General features: G+C 58.4%; 1 protein-coding gene and 1 non-coding gene across 3 annotated transcripts in view; both read left to right on the forward strand.

The window, feature by feature from the left end:
- Positions 1–3,072: 3,072 nt before the first annotated feature.
- Positions 3,073–3,144, forward strand: TRNAE-UUC (transfer RNA glutamic acid (anticodon UUC)). The gene has a single exon. It is a non-coding gene; the product is annotated as a tRNA-Glu (tRNA).
- Positions 3,145–23,139: 19,995 nt separating this feature from the next.
- The window catches only part of AGBL5 (AGBL carboxypeptidase 5), a 50,566-nt gene continuing 47,352 nt past the window's right edge, over positions 23,140–26,353 (forward strand). For both annotated transcript variants that reach the window (XM_083178937.1, XM_083178936.1), the window contains exons 1-2: positions 23,140–23,245; positions 25,592–25,642. The gene's annotated coding sequence lies outside the window, so the exon portion shown is untranslated. The remainder of the gene's footprint in view (positions 23,246–25,591; positions 25,643–26,353) is intronic.

The raw sequence follows: 26,353 nt of genomic DNA on the forward strand, positions 1-26,353 counted from the left end.
TAGGGGGAGGGGCTTAACGGGGTGTAGTAAGGGTATATAAGCAGAGTGCAGGCAGGAAATAGGGGTCACTGGGAGATTTTTCTGAACAGCTCCCACCCACCCTCCCTAATTTTATAATTTTTAGGAAGAATTATTGATAGGTTGTCTTTTGTCACAGTGGCCTGTGCGGAGGGGGGTCCTCGAGGTGGGTGGCATTGAGGCTTAATTATGCGGCGGGGAGGGCCCCATGAGGGGGCTGGACTCCCCTGGGTGAGGCTAATTAATGAGCACTGGGTGTTGACAATTGGTGCCCTCGAGCCAATCGCTATCGGCTGGGGGTAACAACTCCTGGAAGTGCTTAGAGGTGTGGATTGATTTATTGAGGGCCTCGGGGACCACCTTCCGTGGGGAATGTTTTTGATTATTGTTAATTTTGTATTGTTTCAATAAAGATGGCTGCTGTGGCCAATTTTATCCAACAAGAGAGTTATGTCATTTGTGGGGGGATAATTGGGCACAGCGATTAGACAATACCCTGTCATATTATTTTCATGGCAACTGAAGCATGAGTTCAACCGGATGTAGCACTTTTCTTCCAAAGCTTGCACACCCTGCTAGCTTGTTGCTGGCAGGGTGTGCAACTAGTGATGGTACAGCATACAGGCTTTGCAAACAGTGGTTACAGAGGTACATGGTACAAATCATTGTAAAGAAACAGTAAACAAAGAAAATACATAGCTTTCATCATGATCAGTGTGTCTGCACACAATTGCTATAGAGGGCTGTTATGGGAACTACTCTGCTGTCTTCTGCTGTTTGGGGCTACTAAGTGGGCTACTTTATAAAAAATATATATATTAAAAGCAAAAAAAATGGTCTTTTTTTTGTTTTGATGCAGGGCTGCCCATTGTGCCGTATCAGTCCAGCGGTGCTACAAGTGTGCCAAATCAGTCCAGCAGTGCTACAAGTGTGCCAAATCAGTTCAGCAGTGCTACAAGTGTGCCAAATCAGTTCAGCAGTGCTACAAGTGTGCCGTATCAGTCCAGCGGTGCTACAAGTGTGCCGTATCAGTCCAGCGGTGCTACAAGTGTGCCGTATCAGTCCAGCGGTGCTACAAGTGTGCCAAATCAGTCCAGCAGTGCTACAAGTGTGCCAAATCAGTTCAGCAGTGCTACAAGTGTGCCGTATCAGTCCAGCGGTGCTACAAGTGTGCCGTATCAGTCCAGCGGTGCTACAAGTGTGCCGTATCAGTCCAGCGGTGCTACAAGTGTGCCGTATCAGTCCAGCGGTGCTACAAGTGTGCCGTATCAGTCCTGCGGTGCTACAAGTGTGCCGTATCAGTCCAGCGGTGCTACAAGTGTGCTGTATCAGTCCAGCGGTGCTACAAGTGTGCCGTATCAGTCCAGGGGTGCTACAAGTGTGCCGTATCAGTCCAGGGGGGGCTACAAGTGTGCCGTATCAGTCCAGCGGTGCTAAAAGTGTGCCGTATCAGTCCAGCGGTGCTACAAGTGTGCCGTATCAGTCCAGGGGTGATGTTACCTGTGCCGTGTCAGTCCAGGGGTGATGCTACCTGTGCCGTGTCAGTCCAGGGGTGATGCTACCTGTGCCGTGTCAGTCCAGCGGTGCTACAAGTGTGCCATATCAGTCCAGGGGTGATGCTACCTGTGCCGTATCAGTCCAGCGGTGCTACAAGTGTGCCGTATCAGTCCAGGGGTGATGCTACCTGTGCCGTGTCAGTCCAGGGGTGATGCTACCTGTGCCGTGTCAGTCCAGGGGTGATGCTACCTGTGCCGTATCAGTCCAGCGGTGCTACAAGTGTGCCATATCAGTCCAGGGGTGATGTTACCTGTGCCGTGTCAGTCCAGGGGTGATGCTACCTGTGCCGTATCAGTCCAGCGGTGCTACAAGTGTGCCGTATCAGTCCAGGGGTGATGTTACCTGTGCCGTATCAGTCCAGCGGTGCTACAAGTGTGCCATATCAGTCCAGGGGTGATGCTACCTGTGCCGTATCAGTCCAGCGGTGCTACAAGTGTGCCGTATCAGTCCAGGGGTGATGCTCCCTGTGCCGTGTCAGTCCAGGGGTGATGCTACCTGTGCCGTGTCAGTCCAGGGGTGATGCTACCTGTGCCGTATCAGTCCAGCGGTGCTACAAGTGTGCCGTATCAGTCCAGCGGTGCTACAAGTGTGCCGTATCTGTCCAGGGGTGCTACAAATGTGCCGTATCAGTCCAGGGGTGCTACAAGTGTGCCGTATCAGTCCAGGGGTGCTACAAGTGTGCCGTATCAGTCCAGGGGGGGCTACAAGTGTGCCGTATCAGTCCAGCGGTGCTACAAGTGTGCCGTATCAGTCCAGCGGTGCTACAAGTGTGCTGTATCAGTCCAGGGGTGATGTTACCTGTGCCGTATCAGTCCAGCGGTGCTACAAGTGTGCCATATCAGTCCAGGGGTGATGCTACCTGTGCCGTATCAGTCCAGCGGTGCTACAAGTGTGCCATATCAGTCCAGGGGTGATGCTACCTGTGCCGTATCAGTCCAGCGGTGCTACAAGTGTGCCGTGTCAGTCCAGGGGTGATGCTACCTGTGCCGTGTCAGTCCAGGGGTGATGCTACCTGTGCCGTATCAGTCCAGCGGTGCTACAAGTGTGCCGTATCAGTCCAGCGGTGCTACAAGTGTGCCGTATCAGTCCAGCGGTGCTACAAGTGTGCCGTATCAGTCCAGGGGTGATACTACCTGTGTCGTGTCAGTCCAGCGGTGCTACAAGTGTGCCGTGTCAGTCCAGGGGTGATGGTAAGTGTAACATTTGGAAAATCCCTGCTTTAGCACAGGTGAGTATATCACTGAGGTAACAATTATTCACCTATGCTCATGCATAGATATATTTTATTCCCGTATCTGTCTCACCCGCGGCCAGGACCACACACAGCTGATAATATCTCCTTTTATACCAGGTGTGTATATGCTTTGTATATGTGCTGAGACACAATGTCCCTTAGTAATCCATGCCCATCTTCCTACCATCTCTATGCCCGCTCTCTGGTGCCTCTGCAGGTATTGGAGCTGTCATGCACAGGACAGTGTAGTCCTGTGCATCAGCTCCCATATGGTCTAGCGGTTAGGATTCCTGGTTTTCACCCAGGCGGCCCGGGTTCGACTCCCGGTATGGGAAGGTGACTTTTATTTCTGCGGTTTGTGTTACTATTTATCACGTGGCGGAATACAGAGGACAGCCGGCTTTGCTCTCAGATCTCACTGTGTCTGTACACAATTGTCCTGTCCCTGTCAGTGCAGCCATATGTGACACTGAGCATATTTAGTGTTTAGTGACAATACTGGAGATTCCTTGGAACAGCGCTGTTAGGGGGACGGGTGGGTTCCCCGAGGATTGTCTGTGACCAGCACAGTATAGATATTGTGCATGGAACTACACAAAGGCTTAGGGCTGCATTTATCAATAAACTGCGATGTCATCCCGATAACATCGCTAAACATCGCATTAACATCGCATTGCGATGTTCAGCTACATCACCTGAATGTACGAAGAGCAGGGAGAGCGGGTGCGTAAAAAGAATATTCTGGCGATCAGCAGCGATGCAAATGAGAAGTGTTTCTCACTCCCCTGGACACTCCCCCTTTTCACTAGGCCAATCAAGGCCTTTGTAGGTGGCATGTGAGGGGGAAGGGGGTGGGGGCAGACTGGGGACTGAGCAGCACTATTTTCTATCAGCGGCTGTTGATTGACCATTCCCCCCTGCACCCAGTCACTGTACAGTCCGGGGTGCTGGGAGGATTGACTGGGGACTGAGCTGCACTATTTTCTATCAGCGGCTGTTGATTGACCATTCCCCCCCTGCACCCGGTCACTGTACAGTCCGGGGTGCTGGGAGGATTGACTGGGGACTGAGCTGCACTATTTTCTATCAGTGGCTGTTGATTGACCATTCCCCCCTGCACCCGGTCACTGTACAGTCCGGGGTGCTGGGAGGATTGACTGGGGACTGAGCTGCACTATTTTCTATCAGCGGCTGTTGATTGACCATTCCCCCCCTGCACCCGGTCACTGTACAGTCCGGGGTGCTGGGAGGATTGACTGGGGACTGAGCTGCACTATTTTCTATGAGCGGCTGTTGATTGACCATTCCCCCCTGCACCCGGTCACTGTACAGTCCGGGGTGCTGGGAGGATTGACTGGGGACTGAGCTGCACTATTTTTGCGCTATATAAAACACATTAACCAGCGGCCGTTGATTGGCCGTTCCCCCCCCCCCCCTGCACCCGGTCACTTATGTTTTCATAGTCCGCCAGTGCCGCTCCCAGTCCCTCTTCACTGGTGTGCGGTCGCTGACTTTTGCGGCTGAGCTTGATGGGGGACACGGCTCCAGTGGCGGCTCCTGCAGGGTGGATGGTCTCTGAGGTCAGCGCTGCTGTACTGGGGACACAAGCTGCCTCTTGCCGGGACCCCGCTCCGTGGGTAAAGTAATGCTGAGCGGCAGGGCAGCACAGGGACAGGTAAGGGACGAGGGGACACTCGGGAGGGTTCTAACGCCACTTTCACACTGCGAGCTTATCTGCGATCAAGTTCTGAAAGAGAAATGCAAAACACTGCAGTTCCCATTATTCCCATTACTGACAATGCCCATCTGCAGTCGCACCACCATCGGACCTGGGCATGCTGGTCGCAGCTGGGCCCCACACATGCACATTACTGACAATGCCCATCTGCAGTCGCACCACCATCGGACCTGGGCATGCTGGTCGCAGCTGGGCCCCACACATGCACATTACTGACAATGCCCATCTGCAGTCGCACCACCATCGGACCTGGGCATGCTGGTCGCAGCTGGGCCCCACACATGCACATTACTGACAATGCCCATCTGCAGTCCCACCACCATCGGACCTGGGCATGCTGGTCGCAGCTGGGCCCCACACATGCGCATTACTGACAATGCCCATCTGCAGTCGCACCACCATCGGACCTGGGCATGCTGGTCGCAGCTGGGCCCCACACATGCACATTACTGACAATGCCCATCTGCAGTCGCACCACCATCGGACCTGGGCATGCTGGTCGCAGCTGGGCCCCACACATGCACATTACTGACAATGCCCATCTGCAGTCCCACCACCATCGGACCTGTGCATGCTGGTCGCAGCTGGGCCCCACACATGCACATTACTGACAATGCCCATCTGCAGTCGCACCACCATCGGACCTGGGCATGCTGGTCGCAGCTGGGCCACGCACATGCACATTACTGACAATGCCCATCTGCAGTCGCACCACCATCGGACCTGTGCATGCTGGTCGCAGCTGGGCCCCACACATGCGCATTACTGACAATGCCCATCTGCAGTCGCACCACCATCGGACCTGGGCATGCTGGTCGCAGCTGGGCCCCACACATGCGCATTACTGACAATGCCCATCTGCAGTCGCACCACCATCGGACCTGGGCATGCTGGTCGCAGCTGGGCCCCGCACATGCACATTACTGACAATGCCCATCTGCAGTCCCACCACCATCGGACCTGTGCATGCTGGTCGCAGCTGGGCCCCACACATGCACATTACTGACAATGCCCATCTGCAGTCCCACCACCATCGGACCTGGGCATGCTGGTCGCAGTTGGGCCCCACACATGCACATTACTGACAATGCCCATCTGCAGTCCCACCACCATCGGACCTGGGCATGCTGGTCGCAGCTGGGCCCCACACATGCGAATTACTGACAATGCCCATCTGCAGTCGCACCAGCATCGGGCCTGTGCATACTGGTCGCAGCTGGGCCCCACACATGTGCATTACTGACAATGCCCATCTGCAGTCACACCACCATCGGACCTGGGCATACTGGTCGCAGCTGGGCCCCGCACATAAGCATTACTGACAATGCCCATCTGCAGTCCCACCACCATCGGACCTGGGCATGCTGGTCGCAGCTGGGCCCCACACATGCGCATTACTGACAATGCCCATCTGCAGTCCCACCACCATCGGACCTGGGCATGCTGGTCGCAGCTGGGCCACTCACATGCACATTACTGACAATGCCCATATGCAGTCGCACCACCATCGGACCTGTGCATGCTGGTCGCAGCTGGGCCCCACACATGCGCATTACTGACAATGCCCATCTGCAGTCGCACCACCATCGGACCTGGGCATGCTGGTCGCAGCTGGGCCCCACACATGCGCATTACTGACAATGCCCATCTGCAGTCGCACCACCATCGGACCTGGGCATGCTGGTCGCAGCTGGGCCCCGCACATGCACATTACTGACAATGCCCATCTGCAGTCCCACCACCATCGGACCTGTGCATGCTGGTCGCAGCTGGGCCCCACACATGCACATTACTGACAATGCCCATCTGCAGTCCCACCACCATCGGACCTGGGCATGCTGGTCGCAGTTGGGCCCCACACATGCACATTACTGACAATGCCCATCTGCAGTCCCACCACCATCGGACCTGGGCATGCTGGTCGCAGCTGGGCCCCACACATGCGAATTACTGACAATGCCCATCTGCAGTCGCACCAGCATCGGGCCTGTGCATACTGGTCGCAGCTGGGCCCCACACATGTGCATTACTGACAATGCCCATCTGCAGTCACACCACCATCGGACCTGGGCATACTGGTCGCAGCTGGGCCCCGCACATAAGCATTACTGACAATGCCCATCTGCAGTCCCACCACCATCGGACCTGGGCATGCTGGTCGCAGCTGGGCCCCACACATGCGCATTACTGACAATGCCCATCTGCAGTCCCACCACCATCGGACCTGGGCATGCTGGTCGCAGCTGGGCCCCACACATGCGCATTACTGACAATGCCCATCTGCAGTCCCACCACCATCGGACCTGTGCATGAAGGTCGCAGCTGGGCCCCACACATGCAAATTACTGACAATGCCCATCTGCAGTCGCACCACCATCGGACCTGTGCATACTGGTCGCAGCTAGGCCCCACACATGCGCATTACTGACAATGCCCATCTGCAGTCGCACCACCATCGGACCTGTGCATGCTGGTCGCAGCTGGGCCCCACACATGCGAATTACTGACAATGCCCATCTGCAGTCGCACCACCATCGGACCTGTGCATACTGGTCGCAGCTGGGCCCCAAACATGCACATTACTGACAATGCCCATCTGCAGTCCCACCACCATCGGATCTGGGCATGCTGGTCGCAGCTGGGCCCCAAACATGCTCATTACTGACAATGCCCATCTGCAGTCCCACCAGCATCGGACCTGTGCATGCTGGTCGCAGCTGGGCCCCACACATGCGCATTACTGACAATGCCCATCTGCAGTCCCACCACCATCGGACCTGTGCATGCTGGTCGCAGCTGGGCACCACACATGCACATTACTGACAATGCCAATCTGCAGTCCCACCACCATCGGACCTGGGCATGCTGGTCGCAGCTGGGCCCCACACATGCACATTACTGACAATGCCCATCTGCAGTCCCACCACCATCGGACCTGGGCATGCTGGTCGCAGCTGGGCCCCAAACATGCTCATTACTGACAATGCCTATCTGCAGTCCCACCAGCATCGGACCTGTGCATGCTGGTCGCAGCTGGGCCCCACACATGCGCATTACTGACAATGCCCATCTGCAGTCCCACCACCATCGGACCTGGATATGATGGTCGCAGCTGGGCCCCGCACATGCACATTACTGACAATGCCCATCTGCAGTCCCACCACCATCGGGCCTGGGCATACTGGTCGCAGCTGGGCCACGCACATGCACATTACTGACAATGCCCATCTGCAGTCGCACCACCATCGGACCTGTGCATGCTGGTTGCAGCTGGGCCCCGCACATGCACATTACTGACAATGCCCATCTGCAGTCGCACCACCATCGGACCTGTGCATGCTGGTCGCAGCTGGGCCCCACACATGCGAATTACTGACAATGCCCATCTGCAGTCGCACCACCATCGGACCTGTGCATTCTGGTGGCAGCTGGACCCCACACATGCGCATTACTGACAATGCCCATCTGCAGTCGCACCACCATCGGACCTGTGCATTCTGGTCTTAGCTGGGCCCCACACATGCGAATTACTGACAATGCCCATCTGCAGTCGCACCACCATCGGACCTGGGCATACTGGTCGCAGCTGGGCCCCGCAAATGCACATTACTGACAATGCCCATCTGCAGTCGCAGCACCATCGGGCCTGTGCATACTGGTCGCAGCTGGGCCCCACACATGCGCATTACTGACAATGCCCATCTGCAGTCAAACCACCATCGGACCTGGGCATACTGGTCGCAGCTGGGCCCCGCACATAAGCATTACTGACAATGCCCATCTGCAGTCCCACCACCATCGGACCTGGGCATGCTGGTCGCAGCTGGGCCCCACACATGCGCATTACTGACAATGCCCATCTGCAGTCCCACCACCATCGGACCTGGGCATGCTGGTCGCAGCTGGGCCCCAAACATGCTCATTACTGACAATGCCCATCTGCAGTCCCACCACCATCGGACCTGTGCATGCTGGTCGCAGCTGGGCCCCACACATGCGCATTACTGACAATGCCCATCTGCAGTCGCACCACCATCGGACCTGGATATGCTGGTCGCAGCTGGGCCCCGCACATGCACATTACTGACAATGCCCATCTGCAGTCCCACCACCATCGGACCTGGGCATGCTGGTCGCAGCTGGGCCCCACACATGCGCATTACTGACACTGCCCATCTGCAGTCGCACCACCATCGGACGTGTGTATGCTGGTCGCAGCTGGGCCCCACACATGCGCATTACTGACAATGCCCATCTGCAGTCCCACCACCATCGGACCTGGGCATACTGGTCGCAGCTGGGCCCCGCACATGCACATTACTGACAATGCCCATCTGCAGTCGCACCACCATCAGACCTGTGCATGCTGGTTGCAGCTGGGCCCCGCACATGCACATTACTGACAATGCCCATCTGCAGTCGCACCACCATCGTGCCTGTGCATGCTGGTCGCAGCTGGGCCCCACACATGCACATGATTACTGACAATGCCCATCTGCAGTCCCACCACCATCGGACCTGTGCATACTGGTCGCAGCTGGGCCCCACACATGCACATTACTGACAATGCCCATCTGCCGTCGCACCACCATCGGACCTGTGCATGCTGGTCGCAGCTGGGCCCCACACATGCACATTACTGACAATGCCCATCTGCAGTCCCACCACCATCGGACCTGGGCATGCTGGTCGCAGCTGGGCCCCAAACATGCTCATTACTGACAATGCCCATCTGCAGTCCCACCAGCATCAGACCTGTGCATGCTGGTCGCAGCTGGGCCCCACACATGTGCATTACTGACAATGCCCATCTGCAGTCCCACCACCATCGGATCTGTGCATGCTGGTCGCAGCTGGGCCCCACACATGCGCATTACTGACAATGCCCATCTGCAGTCGCACCACTATCGGACCTGGATATGCTGGTCGCAGCTGGGCCCCGCACATGCACATTACTGACAATGCCCATCTGCAGTCCCACCACCATCGGGCCTGGGCATACTGGTCGCAGCTGGGCCCCGCACATGCACATTACTGACAATGCCCATCTGCAGTCGCACCACCATCGGACCTGTGCATGCTGGTTGCAGCTGGGCCCCGCACATGCACATTACTGACAATGCCCATCTGCAGTCGCACCACCATCGGGCCTGTGCATGCTGGTCGCAGCTGGGCACCACACATGCACATGATTACTGACAATGCCCATCTGCAGTCCCACCACCATCGGACCTGTGCATACTGGTCGCAGCTGGGCCCCACACATGCACATTACTGACAATGCCCATCTGCAGTCGCACCACCATCGGGCCTGTGCATGCTAGTCGCAGCTGGGCCCCGCACATGCGCATTACTGACACTGCCCATCTGCAGTCCCACCACCATCGGACCTGGGCATGCTGGTTGCAGCTGGGCCCCACACATGCACATTACTGACAATGCCCATCTGCAGTCCCACCACCATCGGACCTGTGCAGGCTGGTCGCAGCTGGGCCCCACACATGCGCATTACTGACAATGCCCATCTGCAGTCGCACCACCATCGGACCTGTGCATGCTGGTCGCAGCTGGGCCCCACACATGCGCATTACTGACAATGCTCATCAGCAGTCGCACCACCATCGAAGCTGGGCCCCACACATGCGCATTACTGACAATGCCCATCTGCAGTCGCACCACCATCGGACCTGTGCATGCTGGTCGCAGCTGGGCCCCACACATGCACATGATTACTGACAATGCCCATCTGCAGTCCCACCACCATCGGACCTGTGCATACTGGTCGCAGCTGGGCCCCACACATGCACATTACTGACAATGCCCATCTGCAGTCAAACCACCATCGGACCTGGGCATACTGGTCGCAGCTGGGCCCCGCACATAAGCATTACTGACAATGCCCATCTGCAGTCCCACCACCATCGGACCTGGGCATGCTGGTCGCAGCTGGGCCCCACACATGCGCATTACTGACAATGCCCATCTGCAGTCCCACCACCATCGGACCTGGGCATGCTGGTCGCAGCTGGGCCCCACACATGCGCATTACTGACAATGCCCATCTGCAGTCCCACCACCATCGGACCTGTGCATGCTGGTCGCAGCTGGGCCCCACACATGCGAATTACTGACAATGCCCATCTGCAGTTGCACCACCATCGGACCTGTGCATACTGGTCGCAGCTGGGCCCCAAACATGCACATTACTGACAATGCCCATCTGCAGTCCCACCACCATCGGACCTGGGCATGCTGGTCGCAGCTGGGCCCCAAACATGCTCATTACTGACAATGCCCATCTGCAGTCCCACCAGCATCGGACCTGTGCATGCTGGTCGCAGCTGGGCCCCACACATGCGCATTACTGACAATGCCCATCTGCAGTCCCACCACCATCGGACCTGTGCATGCTGGTCGCAGCTGGGCCCCACACATGCACATTACTGACAATGCCCATCTGCAGTCCCACCACCATCGGACCTGGGCATGCTGGTCGCAGCTGGTCCCCACACATGCACATTACTGAAAATGCCCATCTGCAGTCCCACCACCATCGGACCTGGGCATGCTGGTCGCAGCTGGGCCCCAAACATGCTCATTACTGACAATGCCTATCTGCAGTCCCACCAGCAACGGACCTGTGCATGCTGGTCGCAGCTGGCCCCCACACATGTGCATTACTGACAATGCCCATCTGCAGTCCCACCACCATCGGACCTGTGCATGCTGGTCGCAGCTGGGCCCCACACATGCGAATTACTGACAATGCCCATCTGCAGTCGCACCACCATCGGACCTGGATATGCTGGTCGCAGCTGGGCCCCGCACATGCACATTACTGACAATGCCCATCTGCAGTCGCACCACCATCGGACCTGTGCATACTGGTCGCAGCTGGGCCCCGCACATGCACATTACTGACAATGCCCATCTGCAGTCGCACCACCATCGGACCTGTGCATGCTGGTCGCAGCTGGGCCCTACACATGCGAATTACTGACAATGCCCATCTGCAGTCGCACCACCATCGGACCTGTGCATACTGGTCGCAGCTGGGCCCCACACATGCGCATTACTGACAATGCCCATCTGCAGTCGCACCACCATCGGACCTGTGCATGCTGGTCGTAGCTGGGCCCCACACATGCGAATTACTGACAATGCCCATCTGCAGTCGCACCACCATCGGACCTGTGCATACTGGCCGCAGCTGGGCCCCGCAAATGCACATTACTGACAATGCCCATCTGCAGTCGCACCACCATCGGACCTGTGCATACTGGTTGCAGCTGGGCCCCACACATGCGCATTACTGACATTGCCCATCTGCAGTCCCACCACCATCGGACCTGTGCATGCTGGTCGCAGCTGGGCCCCACACATGCACATTACTGACAATGCCCATCTGCAGGCCACCACCATCGGACCTGGGCATGCTGGTCGCAGCTGGGCCCCAAACATGCTCATTACTGACAATGCCCATCTGCAGTCGCACCACCATCGGACCTGGATATGCTGGTCGCAGCTGGGCCCCGCACATGCACATTACTGACAATGCCCATCTGCAGTCCCACCACCATCGGGCCTGGGCATACTGGTCGCAGCTGGGCCCCGCACATGCACATTACTGACAATGCCCATCTGCAGTCGCACCACCATCGGACCTGTGCATGCTGGTCGCAGCTGGGCCCCGCACATGCACATTACTGACAATGCCCATCTGCAGTCGCACCACCATCGGGCCTGTGCATGCTGGTCGCAGCTGGGCCCCACACATGCACATGATTACTGACAATGCCCATCTGCAGTCCCACCACCATCGGACCTGTGCATACTGGTCGCAGCTGGGCCCCACACATGCACATTACTGACAATGCCCATCTGCAGTCGCACCACCATCGGGCCTGTGCATGCTGGTCGCAGCTGGGCCCCGCACATGCGCATTACTGACACTGCCCATCTGCAGTCCCACCACCATCGGACCTGGGCATGCTGGTTGCAGCTGGGCCCCACACATGCACATTACTGACAATGCCCATCTGCAGTCCCACCACCATCGGACCTGTGCATGCTGGTCGCAGCTGGGCCCCACACATGCGCATTACTGTCAATGCCCATCTGCAGTCCCACCACCATCGGACCTGTGCATGCTGGTCGCAGCTGGGCCCCACACATGCGCATTACTGACAATGCCCATCTGCAGCCGCACCACCATCGGGCCTGTGCATGCTGGGCCCCACACATGCGCATTACTGACAATGCCCATCTGCAGTCGCACCACCATCGGACCTGTGCATGCTGGTCGCAGCTGGGCCCCACACATGCACATGATTACTGACAATGCCCATCTGCAGTCCCACCACCATCGGACCTGTGCATACTGGTCGCAGCTGGGCCCCACACATGCACATTAATGACAATGCCCATCTGCAGTCAAACCACCATCGGACCTGGGCATACTGGTCGCAGCTGGGCCCCGCACATAAGCATTACTGACAATGCCCATCTGCAGTCCCACCACCATCGGACCTGGGCATGCTGGTCGCAGCTGGGCCCCAAACATGCGCATTACTGACAATGCCCATCTGCAGTCCCACCACCATCGGACCTGGGCATGCTGGTCGCAGCTGGGCCCCACACATGCGCATTACTGACAATGCCCATCTGCAGTCCCACCACCATCGGACCTGTGCATGCTGGTCGCAGCTGGGCCCCACACATGCGAATTACTGGCAATGCCCATCTGCAGTCGCACCACCATCGGACCTGTGCATACTGGTCGCAGCTGGGCCCCAAACATGCACATTACTGACAATGCCCATCTGCAGTCCCACCACCATCGGACCTGGGCATGCTGGTCGCAGCTGGGCCCCAAACATGCTCATTACTGACAATGCCCATCTGCAGTCCCACCAGCATCGGACCTGTGCATGCTGGTCGCAGCTGGGCCCCACACATGCGCATTACTGACAATGCCCATCTGCAGTCCCACCACCATCGGACCTGTGCATGCTGGTCGCAGCTGGGCCCCACACATGCTCATTACTGACAATGCCCATCTGCAGTCCCACCACCATCGGACCTGGTCATGCTGGTCGCAGCTGGGCCCCACACATGCACATTACTGACAATGCCCATCTGCAGTCCCACCACCATCGGACCTGGGCATGCTGGTCGCAGCTGGGCCCCAAACATGCTCATTACTGACAATGCCTATCTGCAGTCCCACCAGCATCGGACCTGTGCATGCTGGTCGCAGCTGGGCCCCACACATGCGCATTACTGACAATGCCCATCTGCAGTCCCACCACCATCGGACCTGTGCATGCTGGTCGCAGCTGGGCCCCACACATGCGCATTACTGACAATGCCCATCTGCAGTCGCACCACCATCGGACCTGGATATGATGGTCGCAGCTGGGCCCCGCACATGCACATTACTGACAATGCCCATCTGCAGTCCCACCACCATCGGACCTGGGCATGCTGGTCGCAGCTGGGCCCCACACATGCGCATTACTGACAATGCCCATCTGCAGTCCCACCACCATCGGACCTGTGCATGCTGGTCGCAGCTGGGCCCCACACATGCGAATTACTGACAATGCCCATCTGCAGTCGCACCACCATCGGACCTGTGCATACTGGTCGCAGCTGGGCCCCAAACATGCACATTACTGACAATGCCCATCTGCAGTCCCACCACCATCGGACCTGGGCATGCTGGTCGCAGCTGGGCCCCAAACATGCTCATTACTGACAATGCCCATCTGCAGTCCCACCAGCATCAGACCTGTGCATGCTGGTCGCAGCTGGGCCCCACACATGCGCATTACTGACAATGCCCATCTGCAGTCCCACCACCATCGGACCTGTGCATGCTGGTCGCAGCTGGGCCCCACACATGCACATTACTGACAATGCCCATCTGCAGGCCACCACCATCGGACCTGGGCATGCTGGTCGCAGCTGGGCCCCAAACATGCTCATTACTGACAATGCCCATCTGCAGTCGCACCACCATCGGACCTGGATATGCTGGTCGCAGCTGGGCCCCGCACATGCACATTACTGACAATGCCCATCTGCAGTCCCACCACCATCGGGCCTGGGCATACTGGTCGCAGCTGGGCCCCGCACATGCACATTACTGACAATGCCCATCTGCAGTCGCACCACCATCGGACCTGTGCATGCTGGTCGCAGCTGGGCCCCGCACATGCACATTACTGACAATGCCCATCTGCAGTCGCACCACCATCGGGCCTGTGCATGCTGGTCGCAGCTGGGCCCCACACATGCACATGATTACTGACAATGCCCATCTGCAGTCCCACCACCATCGGACCTGTGCATACTGGTCGCAGCTGGGCCCCACACATGCACATTACTGACAATGCCCATCTGCAGTCGCACCACCATCGGGCCTGTGCATGCTGGTCGCAGCTGGGCCCCGCACATGCGCATTACTGACACTGCCCATCTGCAGTCCCACCACCATCGGACCTGGGCATGCTGGTTGCAGCTGGGCCCCACACATGCACATTACTGACAATGCCCATCTGCAGTCCCACCACCATCGGACCTGTGCATGCTGGTCGCAGCTGGGCCCCACACATGCGCATTACTGTCAATGCCCATCTGCAGTCCCACCACCATCGGACCTGTGCATGCTGGTCGCAGCTGGGCCCCACACATGCGCATTACTGACAATGCCCATCTGCAGCCGCACCACCATCGGGCCTGTGCATGCTGGGCCCCACACATGCGCATTACTGACAATGCCCATCTGCAGTCGCACCACCATCGGACCTGTGCATGCTGGTCGCAGCTGGGCCCCACACATGCACATGATTACTGACAATGCCCATCTGCAGTCCCACCACCATCGGACCTGTGCATACTGGTCGCAGCTGGGCCCCACACATGCACATTAATGACAATGCCCATCTGCAGTCAAACCACCATCGGACCTGGGCATACTGGTCGCAGCTGGGCCCCGCACATAAGCATTACTGACAATGCCCATCTGCAGTCCCACCACCATCGGACCTGGGCATGCTGGTCGCAGCTGGGCCCCAAACATGCGCATTACTGACAATGCCCATCTGCAGTCCCACCACCATCGGACCTGGGCATGCTGGTCGCAGCTGGGCCCCACACATGCGCATTACTGACAATGCCCATCTGCAGTCCCACCACCATCGGACCTGTGCATGCTGGTCGCAGCTGGGCCCCACACATGCGAATTACTGGCAATGCCCATCTGCAGTCGCACCACCATCGGACCTGTGCATACTGGTCGCAGCTGGGCCCCAAACATGCACATTACTGACAATGCCCATCTGCAGTCCCACCACCATCGGACCTGGGCATGCTGGTCGCAGCTGGGCCCCAAACATGCTCATTACTGACAATGCCCATCTGCAGTCCCACCAGCATCGGACCTGTGCATGCTGGTCGCAGCTGGGCCCCACACATGCGCATTACTGACAATGCCCATCTGCAGTCCCACCACCATCGGACCTGTGCATGCTGGTCGCAGCTGGGCCCCACACATGCTCATTACTGACAATGCCCATCTGCAGTCCCACCACCATCGGACCTGGGCATGCTGGTCGCAGCTGGGCCCCACACATGCACATTACTGACAATGCCCATCTGCAGTCCCACCACCATCGGACCTGGGCATGCTGGTCGCAGCTGGGCCCCAAACATGCTCATTACTGACAATGCCTATCTGCAGTCCCACCAGCATCGGACCTGTGCATGCTGGTCGCAGCTGGGCCCCACACATGCGCATTACTGACAATGCCCATCTGCAGTCCCACCACCATCGGACCTGTGCATGCTGGTCGCAGCTGGGCCCCACACATGCGCATTACTGACAATGCCCATCTGCAGTCGCACCACCATCGGACCTGGATATGATGGTCGCAGCTGGGCCCCGCACATGCACATTACTGACAATGCCCATCTGCAGTCCCACCACCATCGGACCTGGGCATGCTGGTCGCAGCTGGGCCCCACACATGCGCATTACTGACAATGCCCATCTGCAGTCCCACCACCATCGGACCTGTGCATGCTGGTCGCAGCTGGGCCCCACACATGCGAATTACTGACAATGCCCATCTGCAGTCGCACCACCATCGGACCTGTGCATACTGGTCGCAGCTGGGCCCCAAACATGCACATTACTGACAATGCCCATCTGCAGTCCCACCACCATCGGACCTGGGCATGCTGGTCGCAGCTGGGCCCCAAACATGCTCATTACTGACAATGCCCATCTGCAGTCCCACCAGCATCGGACCTGTGCATGCTGGTCGCAGCTGGGCCCCACACATGCGAATTACTGACAATGCCCATCTGCAGTCGCACCACCATCGGACCTGTGCATGCTGGTCTTAGCTGGGCCCCACACATGCGAATTACTGACAATGCCCATCTGCAGTCGCACCACCATCGGACCTGTGCATACTGGTCGCAGCTGGGCCCCGCACATGCGCATTACTGACAATGCCCATCTGCAGTCGCAGCACCATCGGGCCTGTGCATACTGGTCGCAGCTGGGCCCCGCACATAAGCATTACTGACAATGCCCATCTGCAGTCCCACCACCATCGGACCTGGGCATGCTGGTCGCAGCTGGGCCCCACACATGCGCATTACTGACAATGCCCATCTGCAGTCCCACCACCATCGGACCTGGGCATGCTGGTCGCAGCTGGGCCCCACACATGCGCATTACTGACAATGCCCATCTGCAGTCCCACCACCATCGGTCCTGTGCATGCTGGTCGCAGCTGGGCCCCACACATGCGAATTACTGACAATGCCCATCTGCAGTCGCACCACCATCGGACCTGTGCATACTGGTCGCAGCTGGGCCCCACACATGCGCATTACTGACAATGCCCATCTGCAGTCGCACCACCATCGGACCTGTGCATGCTGGTCGCAGCTGGGCCCCACACATGCGAATTACTGACAATGCCCATCTGCAGTCGCACCACCATCGGACCTGTGCATACTGGTCGCAGCTGGGCCCCGCAAATGCATATTACTGACAATGCCCATCTGCAGTCGCACCACCATCGGACCTGTGCATACTGGTCGCAGCTGGGCCCCACACATGCGCATTACTGACAATGCCCATCTGCAGTCCCACCACCATCGGACCTGGGCATGCTGGTCGCAGCTGGGCCCCACACAAGCGCATTACTGACAATGCCCATCTGCAGTCCCACCACCATCGGACCTGTGCATGCTGGTCGCAGCTGGGCCCCACACATGCGAATTACTGACAATGCCCATCTGCAGTCGCACCACCATCGGACCTGGATATGCTGGTCGCAGCTGGGCCCCGCACATGCACATTACTGACAATGCCCATCTGCCGTCCCACCACCATCGGACCTGGGCATACTGGTTGCAGCTGGGCCCCGCACATGCACATTACTGACAATGCCCATCTGCAGTCGCACCACCATCGAACCTGTGCATGCTGGTTGCAGCTGGGCCCCGCACATGCACATTACTGACAATGCCCATCTGCAGTCGTACCACCATCGGGCCTGTGCATGCTGGTCGCAGCTGGGCCCCACACATGCACATGATTACTGACAATGCCCATCTGCAGTCCCACTACCATCGGACCTGTGCATACTGGTCGCAGCTGGGCCCCACACATGCACATTACTGACAATGCCCATCTGCAGTCGCACCACCATCGGACCTGTGCATGCTGGTCGCAGCTGGGCCCCACACATGCACATTACTGACAATGCCCATCTGCAGTCCCACCAGCATCGGACCTGTGCATGCTGGTCGCAGCTGGGCCCCACACATGTGCATTACTGACAATGCCCATCTGCAGTCCCACCACCATCGGACCTGTGCATGCTGGTCGCAGCTGGGCCCCACACATGCGCATTACTGACAATGCCCATCTGCAGTCGCACCACCATCGGACCTGGATATGCTGGTCGCAGCTGGGCCCCGCACATGCACATTACTGACAATGCTCATCTGCAGTCCCACCACCATCGGGCCTGGGCATACTGGTCGCAGCTGGGCCCCGCACATGCACATTACTGACAATGCCCATCTGCAGTCGCACCACCATCGGACCTGTGCATGCTGGTTGCAGCTGGGCCCCGCACATGCACATTACTGACAATGCCCATCTGCAGTCGCACCACCATCGGGCCTGTGCATGCTGGTCGCAGCTGGGCCCCACACATGCACATGATTACTGACAATGCCCATCTGCAGTCCCACCACCATCGGACCTGTGCATACTGGTCGCAGCTGGGCCCCACACATGCACATTACTGACAATGCCCATCTGCAGTCGCACCACCATCGGGCCTGTGCATGCTGGTCGCAGCTGGGCTCCGCACATGCGCATTACTGACACTGCCCATCTGCAGTCCCACCACCATCGGACCTGGGCATGCTGGTTGCAGCTGGGCCCCACACATGCACATTACTGACAATGCCCATCTGCAGTCCCACCACCATCGGACCTGTGCATGCTGGTCGCAGCTGGGCCCCACACATGCGCATTACTGACAATGCCCATCTGCAGTCGCACCACCATCGGACCTGTGCATGCTGGTCGCAGCTGGGCCCCACACATGCGCATTACTGACAATGCCCATCTGCAGTCGCACCACCATCGGGCCTGTGCATGCTGGTCGAAGCTGGGCCCCACACATGCGCATTACTGACAATGCCCATCTGCAGTCGCACCACCATCGGACCTGTGCATGCTGGTCGCAGCTGGGCCCCACACATGCACATGATTACTGACAATGCCCATCTGCAGTCCCACCACCATCGGACCTGTGCATGCTGGTCGCAGCTGGGCCCCACACATGCACATGATTACTGACAATGCCCATCTGCAGTCGCACCACCATCGGACCTGTGCATGCTGGTCGCAGCTGGGCCCCACACATTTACATGATTACTGACAATGCCCATCTGCAGTCAAACCACCATCGGACCTGGGCATACTGGTCGCAGCTGGGCCCCGCACATAAGCATTACTGACAATGCCCATCTGCAGTCCCACCACCATCGGACCTGGGCATGCTGGTCGCAGCTGGGCCCCACACATGCGCATTACTGACAATGCCCATTTGCAGTCCCACCACCATCGGACCTGGGCATGCTGGTCGCAGCTGGGCCCCACACATGCGCATTACTGACAATGCCCCTCTGCAGTCCCACCACCATCGGACCTGTGCATGCTGGTCGCAGCTGGGCCCCACACATGCGAATTACTGACAATGCCCATCTGCAGTCGCACCACCATCGGACCTGTGCATACTGGTCGCAGCTGGGCCCCGCAAATGCACATTACTGACAATGCCCATCTGCAGTCGCACTACCATCGGACCTGTGCATACTGGTCGCAGCTGGGCCCCACACATGCGCATTACTGACAATGCCCATCTGCAGTCCCACCACCATTGGACCTGTGCATGCTGGTCGCAGCTGGGCCCCACACATGCACATTACTGACAATGCCCATCTGCAGTCCCACCACCATCGGACCTGGGCATGCTGGTCGCAGCTGGGCCCCAAACATGCTCATTACTGACAATGCCCATCTGCAGTCCCACCAGCATCGGACCTGTGCATGCTGGTTGCAGCTGGGCCCCACACATGCGCATTACTGACAATGCCCATCTGCAGTCCCACCACCATCGGACCTGTGCATGCTGGTCGCAGCTGGGCCCCACACATGCGCATTACTGACAATGCCCATCTGCAGTCGCACCACCATCGGACCTGGATATGCTGGTCGCAGCTGGGCCCCGCACATGCACATTACTGACAATGCCCATCTGCAGTCCCACCACCATCGGGCCTGGGCATACTGGTCGCAGCTGGGCCCCGCACATGCACATTACTGACAATGCCCATCTGCAGTCGCACCACCACCGGACCTGTGCATGCTGGTTGCAGCTGGGCCCCGCACATGCACATTACTGACAGTGCCCATCTGCAGTCGCACCACCATCGGGCCTGTGCATGCTGGTCGCAGCTGGGCCCCACACATGCACATGATTACTGACAATGCCCATCTGCAGTCCCACCACCATCGGACCTGTGCATACTGGTCGCAGCTGGGCCCCACACATGCACATTACTGACAATGCCCATCTGCAGTCGCACCACCATCGGACCTGTGCATGCTGGTCGCAGCTGGGCCCCACACATGCACATTACTGACAATGCCCATCTGCAGTCCCACCACCATCGGACCTGTGCATGCTGGTCGCAGCTGGGCCCCACACATGCACATTACTGACAATGCCCATCTGCAGTCCCACCACCATCGGACCTGGGCATGCTGGTCGCAGCTGGGCCCCAAACATGCTCATTACTGACAATGCCCATCTGCAGTCCCACCAGCATCGGACCTGTGCATGCTGGTCGCAGCTGGGCCCCACACATGTGCATTACTGACAATGCCCATCTGCAGTCCCACCACCATCGGACCTGTGCATGCTGGTCGCAGCTGGGCCCCACACATGCGCATTACTGACAATGCCCATCTGCAGTCGCACCACCATCGGACCTGGATATGCTGGTCGCAGCTGGGCCCCGCACATGCACATTACTGACAATGCCCATCTGCAGTCCCACCACCATCGGGCCTGGGCATACTGGTCGCAGCTGGGCCCCGCACATGCACATTACTGACAATGCCCATCTGCAGTCGCACCACCATCGGACCTGTGCATGCTGGTTGCAGCTGGGCCCCGCACATGCACATTACTGACAATGCCCATCTGCAGTCGCACCACCATCGGGCCTGTGCATGCTGGTCGCAGCTGGGCCCCACACATGCACATGATTACTGACAATGCCCATCTGCAGTCCCACCACCATCGGACCTGTGCATACTGGTCGCAGCTGGGCACCACACATGCACATTACTGACAATGCCCATCTGCAGTCGCACCACCATTGGGCCTGTGCATGCTGGTCGCAGCTGGGCCCCGCACATGCGCATTACTGACACTGCCCATCTGCAGTCCCACCACCATCGGACCTGGGCATGCTGGTTGCAGCTGGGCCCCACACATGCACATTACTGACAATGCCCATCTGCAGTCCCACCACCATCGGACCTGTGCATGCTGGTCGCAGCTGGGCCCCACACATGCGCATTACTGACAATGCCCATCTGCAGTCGCACCACCATCGGACCTGTGCATGCTGGTCGCAGCTGGGCCCCACACATGCACATGATTACTGACAATGCCCATCTGCAGTCCCACCACCATCGGACCTGTGCATACTGGTCGCAGCTGGGCCCCACACATGCACATTACTGACAATGCCCATCTGCAGTCGCACCACCATTGGGCCTGTGCATGCTGGTCGCAGCTGGGCCCCGCACATGCGCATTACTGACACTGCCCATCTGCAGTCCCACCACCATCGGACCTGGGCATGCTGGTTGCAGCTGGGCCCCACACATGCACATTACTGACAATGCCCATCTGCAGTCCCACCACCATCGGACCTGTGCATGCTGGTCGCAGCTGGGCCCCACACATGCGCATTACTGACAATGCCCATCTGCAGTCCCACCACCATCGGACCTGTGCATACTGGTCGCAGCTGGGCCCCACACATGCACATTACTGACAATGCCCATCTGCAGTCCCACCACCATCGGACCTGTGCATACTGGTCGCAGCTGGGCCCCACACATGCACATTACTGACAATGCCCATCTGCAGTCGCACCACCATCGGGCCTGTGCATGCTGGTCGCAGCTGGGCCCCGCACATGCGCATTACTGACACTGCCCATCTGCAGTCCCACCACCATCGGACCTGGGCATGCTGGTTGCAGCTGGGCCCCGCACATGCACATTACTGACAATGCCCATCTGCAGTCCCACCACCATCGGACCTGTGCATACTGGTCGCAGCTGGGCCCCATACATGCACATTACTGACAATGCCCATCTGCAGTCGCACCACCATCGGGCCTGTGCATGCTGGTCGCAGCTGGGCCCCGCACATGCGCATTACTGACACTGCCCATCTGCAGTCCCACCACCATCGGACCTGGGCATGCTGGTTGCAGCTGGGCCCCACACATGCACATTACTGACAATGCCCATCTGCAGTCCCACCACCATCGGACCTGTGCATGCTGGTCGCAGCTGGGCCCCACACATGCGCATTACTGACAATGCCCATCTGCAGTCGCACCACCATCGGGCCTGTGCATGCTGGTCGCAGCTGGGCCCCGCACATGCGCATTACTGACACTGCCCATCTGCAGTCCCACCACCATCGGACCTGGGCATGCTGGTGGCTCATAAGATCTACTTAGACTCCGCCCCCTTTACGGGAACCGCAGTCTATTGGCTGAGGCACGAGCAGATGAGTGCTGCTGTGACTCCGGCCCTGGAGTTTCAGAGCATGTGTATCACCATGGAAACGTGACGTCATCTCTACCGACTCTCAGAGCGAGGCTTGGATATAAAGTGACGGACCGTGGAGCCAATCAGCAACTATGTCTCTCTCTGCTGCTACAACGGACCAATCAGAGCGCGGCTTGTTGCTGGGCTGTCAGGCGGATGGGAGAGGGGGGGGTTTGTTTAGGTTACTGGACTCAGCTGTGAGAGACGGAGAGGAGGCGCCGCCACCCAGGTACTGCTACATACATGTCACATGCATCCCCCGTGCCTACATGCTACATGCATGTGACATCCCCCGTGCCTACATGCATGTGACATCCCCCGTGCCTACATGCATGTCACATCCCCCGTGTCTACATGCATGTCACATCCCCCGTGCCTACATGCATGTGACATCCCCCGTGCCTACATGCATGTCACATCCCCCGTGCCTACATGCATGTCACATCCCCCGTGCCTACATGCATGTCACATCCCCCGTGTCTACATGCATGTCACATCCCCCGTGCCTACATACGTGTCACATCCCCCGTGCCTACATGCGTGTCACATCCCCCGTGCCTACATGCGTGTCACATCCCCCGTGCCTACATGCGTGTCACATCCCCCGTGCCTACATGCGTGTCACATCCCCCGTGCCTACATGCGTGTCACATCCCCTGTGCCTACATGCGTGTCACATCCCCCGTGCCTACATGCGTGTCACATCCCCCGTGCCTACATGCGTGTCACATCCCCAGTGCCTACATACATGTCACATCCCCCATGCCTACATACATGTCACATCCCCCGTGTCTACATGCATGTCACATCCCCCGTGCCTACATGCTACATACATGTCACATCCACCGTGCCTACATACATGTCACATCCCCCGTGCCTACATGCTACATACATGTCACATCCCCGTGCCTACATGCGTGTCACATCCCCCGTGCCTACATGCATGTCACATCCCCCGTGCCTACATGCATGTCACATCCCCCGTGCCTACATGCATGTCACATCCCCCGTGCCTACATACATGTCACATCCCCCGTGCCTACATACATGTCACATCCACCGTGCCTACATACATGTCACATCCCCCGTGCCTACATGCTACATACGTGTCACATCCCCCGTGCCTACATACGTGTCACATCCCCCGTGCCTACATACGTGTCACATCCCCCGTGCCTACATACGTGTCACATCCCCCGTGCCTACATACGTGTCACATCCCCCGTGCCTACATACGTGTCACATCCCCCGTGCCTACATACGTGTCACATCCCCCGTGCCTACATACGTGTCACATCCCCCGTGCCTACATACGTGTCACATCCCCCGTGCCTACATACGTGTCACATCCCCCGTGCCTACATACGTGTCACATCCCCCGTGCCTACATACGTGTCACATCCCCCGTGCCTACATACGTGTCACATCCCCCGTGCCTACATACGTGTCACATCCCCCGTGCCTATATACGTGTCACATCCCCCGTGCCTTCATGCTACATACATGTCACACCCCGTGCCTACATGCTACATACATGTCACATACCACGTGCCTACATGCTACATACATGTCACATTCCACTTGCCTACATACATGTCACTACCCACTACTAGGACGTTGCCGGCACTATCAGGGCACAGAGCGGCGCTGGGCTTGATACGCAGGGCTGGCGTATTGGGCACACAGGACACTGCCAGCACTATCAGGTTACAGGTCGGCGCTGGGGGTGATACCCGGGGCTGGTGTATCAGGCACACAGGACACTGCCGGCACTATCAGGGTACAGAGCGGCGCCGGGCGTGATACCCAGGGCTGGCGTATTGGGCACACAGGACACTGCCGGCACTATCAGGTTACAGAGCGGCGCTGGGCGTGATACCCAGGGCTGGCGTATTGGGCACACAGGACACTGCCGGCACTATCAGGGTACAGAGCGGCGCCGGGCGTGATACCCAGGGCTGGCGTATTGGGCACACAGGACACTGCCGGCACTATCAGGGTACAGAGCGGCGCCGGGTGTGATACCCAGGGCTGGCGTATTGGGCACACAGGACACTCCCGGCACTATCAGGGTACAGAGCGGCGCTGGGTGTGATACCCAGGGCTGGCGTATTGGGCACACAGGACACTGCCGGCACTATCAGGGTACAGAGCGGCGCTGGGTGTGATACCCAGGGCTGGCGTATTGGGCACACAGGACACTGCCGGCACTATCAGGGTACAGAGCGGCGCTGGGTGTGATACCCAGGGCTGGCTTATTGGGCACACAGGACACTGCCGGCACTATCAGGGTACAGAGCGGCGCTGGGTGTGATACCCAGGGCTGGCGTATTGGGCACACAGGACTCTGCCGGCACTATCAGGGTACAGAGCGGCGGTGGGGGTGATACCCAGGGCTGGCGTATTGGGCACACAGGACACTGCCGGCACTATCAGGGTACAGAGCGGCGCTGGGTGTGATACCCAGAGCTGCATTATCGGTGAGGTCATTATTATCCTGCGTTGTGAGGGGATAATGCTGTCAGTGCTGGATCTCTGGTATGATGTGTAATCCCGGCTTCATGTTCCCTTTTAGATCCATGAGGAGCGGCTTGGTCCTGAGCATGTGACACGTGGACTGGTCATGGTGAGTTACTGGACACTGCCCCTGTGTGTACGTATGTCTGTATGAGCACCGTCTCTCTGGTATAACACAGAAGGGTCCTCTGTGAGCAGGGCGGGATCTGCCTACCCAGTCCCACCGTACAGTGCATGTGCAGTGATGGGGGATATCTCCCTCACGCCATACAGTGTATGTGCAGTGACTGGGGGGCGTCTCCCTCACGCCATATAGTGTACGTGCAGTGACTGGGGGGCGTCTCCCTCACGCCGTACAGTGTACGTGCAGTGACTGGGGGGCGTCTCCCTCACGCCGTACAGTGTACGTGCAGTGACTGGGGGGCGTCTCCCTCACGCCGTACAGTGTACGTGCAGTGACTGGGGGGCGTCTCCCTCACGCCGTACAGTGTACGTGCAGTGACTGGGGGGCGTCTCCCTCACGCCGTACAGTGTACGTGCAGTGATGGGGGATATCTCCCTCACGCCGTACAGTGTACGTGCAGTGACTGGGGGGCGTCTCCCTCACGCCGTACAGTGTACGTGCAGTGACTGGGGGGCGTCTCCCTCACGCCGTACAGTGTACGTGCAGTGACTGGGGGGCGTCTCCCTCACGCCGTACAGTGTACGTGCAGTGACTGGGGGGCGTCTTCCCTCACGCCGTACAGTGTACATGCAGTGACTGGGGGGCGTCTCCCTCACGCCGTACAGTGTACGTGCAGTGACTGGGGGGCGTCTCCCT

Source organism: Crinia signifera, chromosome 3 (genome assembly GCF_055691185.1).
Source record: "Crinia signifera chromosome 3, ASM5569118v1, whole genome shotgun sequence".
In the NCBI taxonomy this organism is placed as follows: Eukaryota; Metazoa; Chordata; class Amphibia; order Anura; family Myobatrachidae; genus Crinia; species Crinia signifera.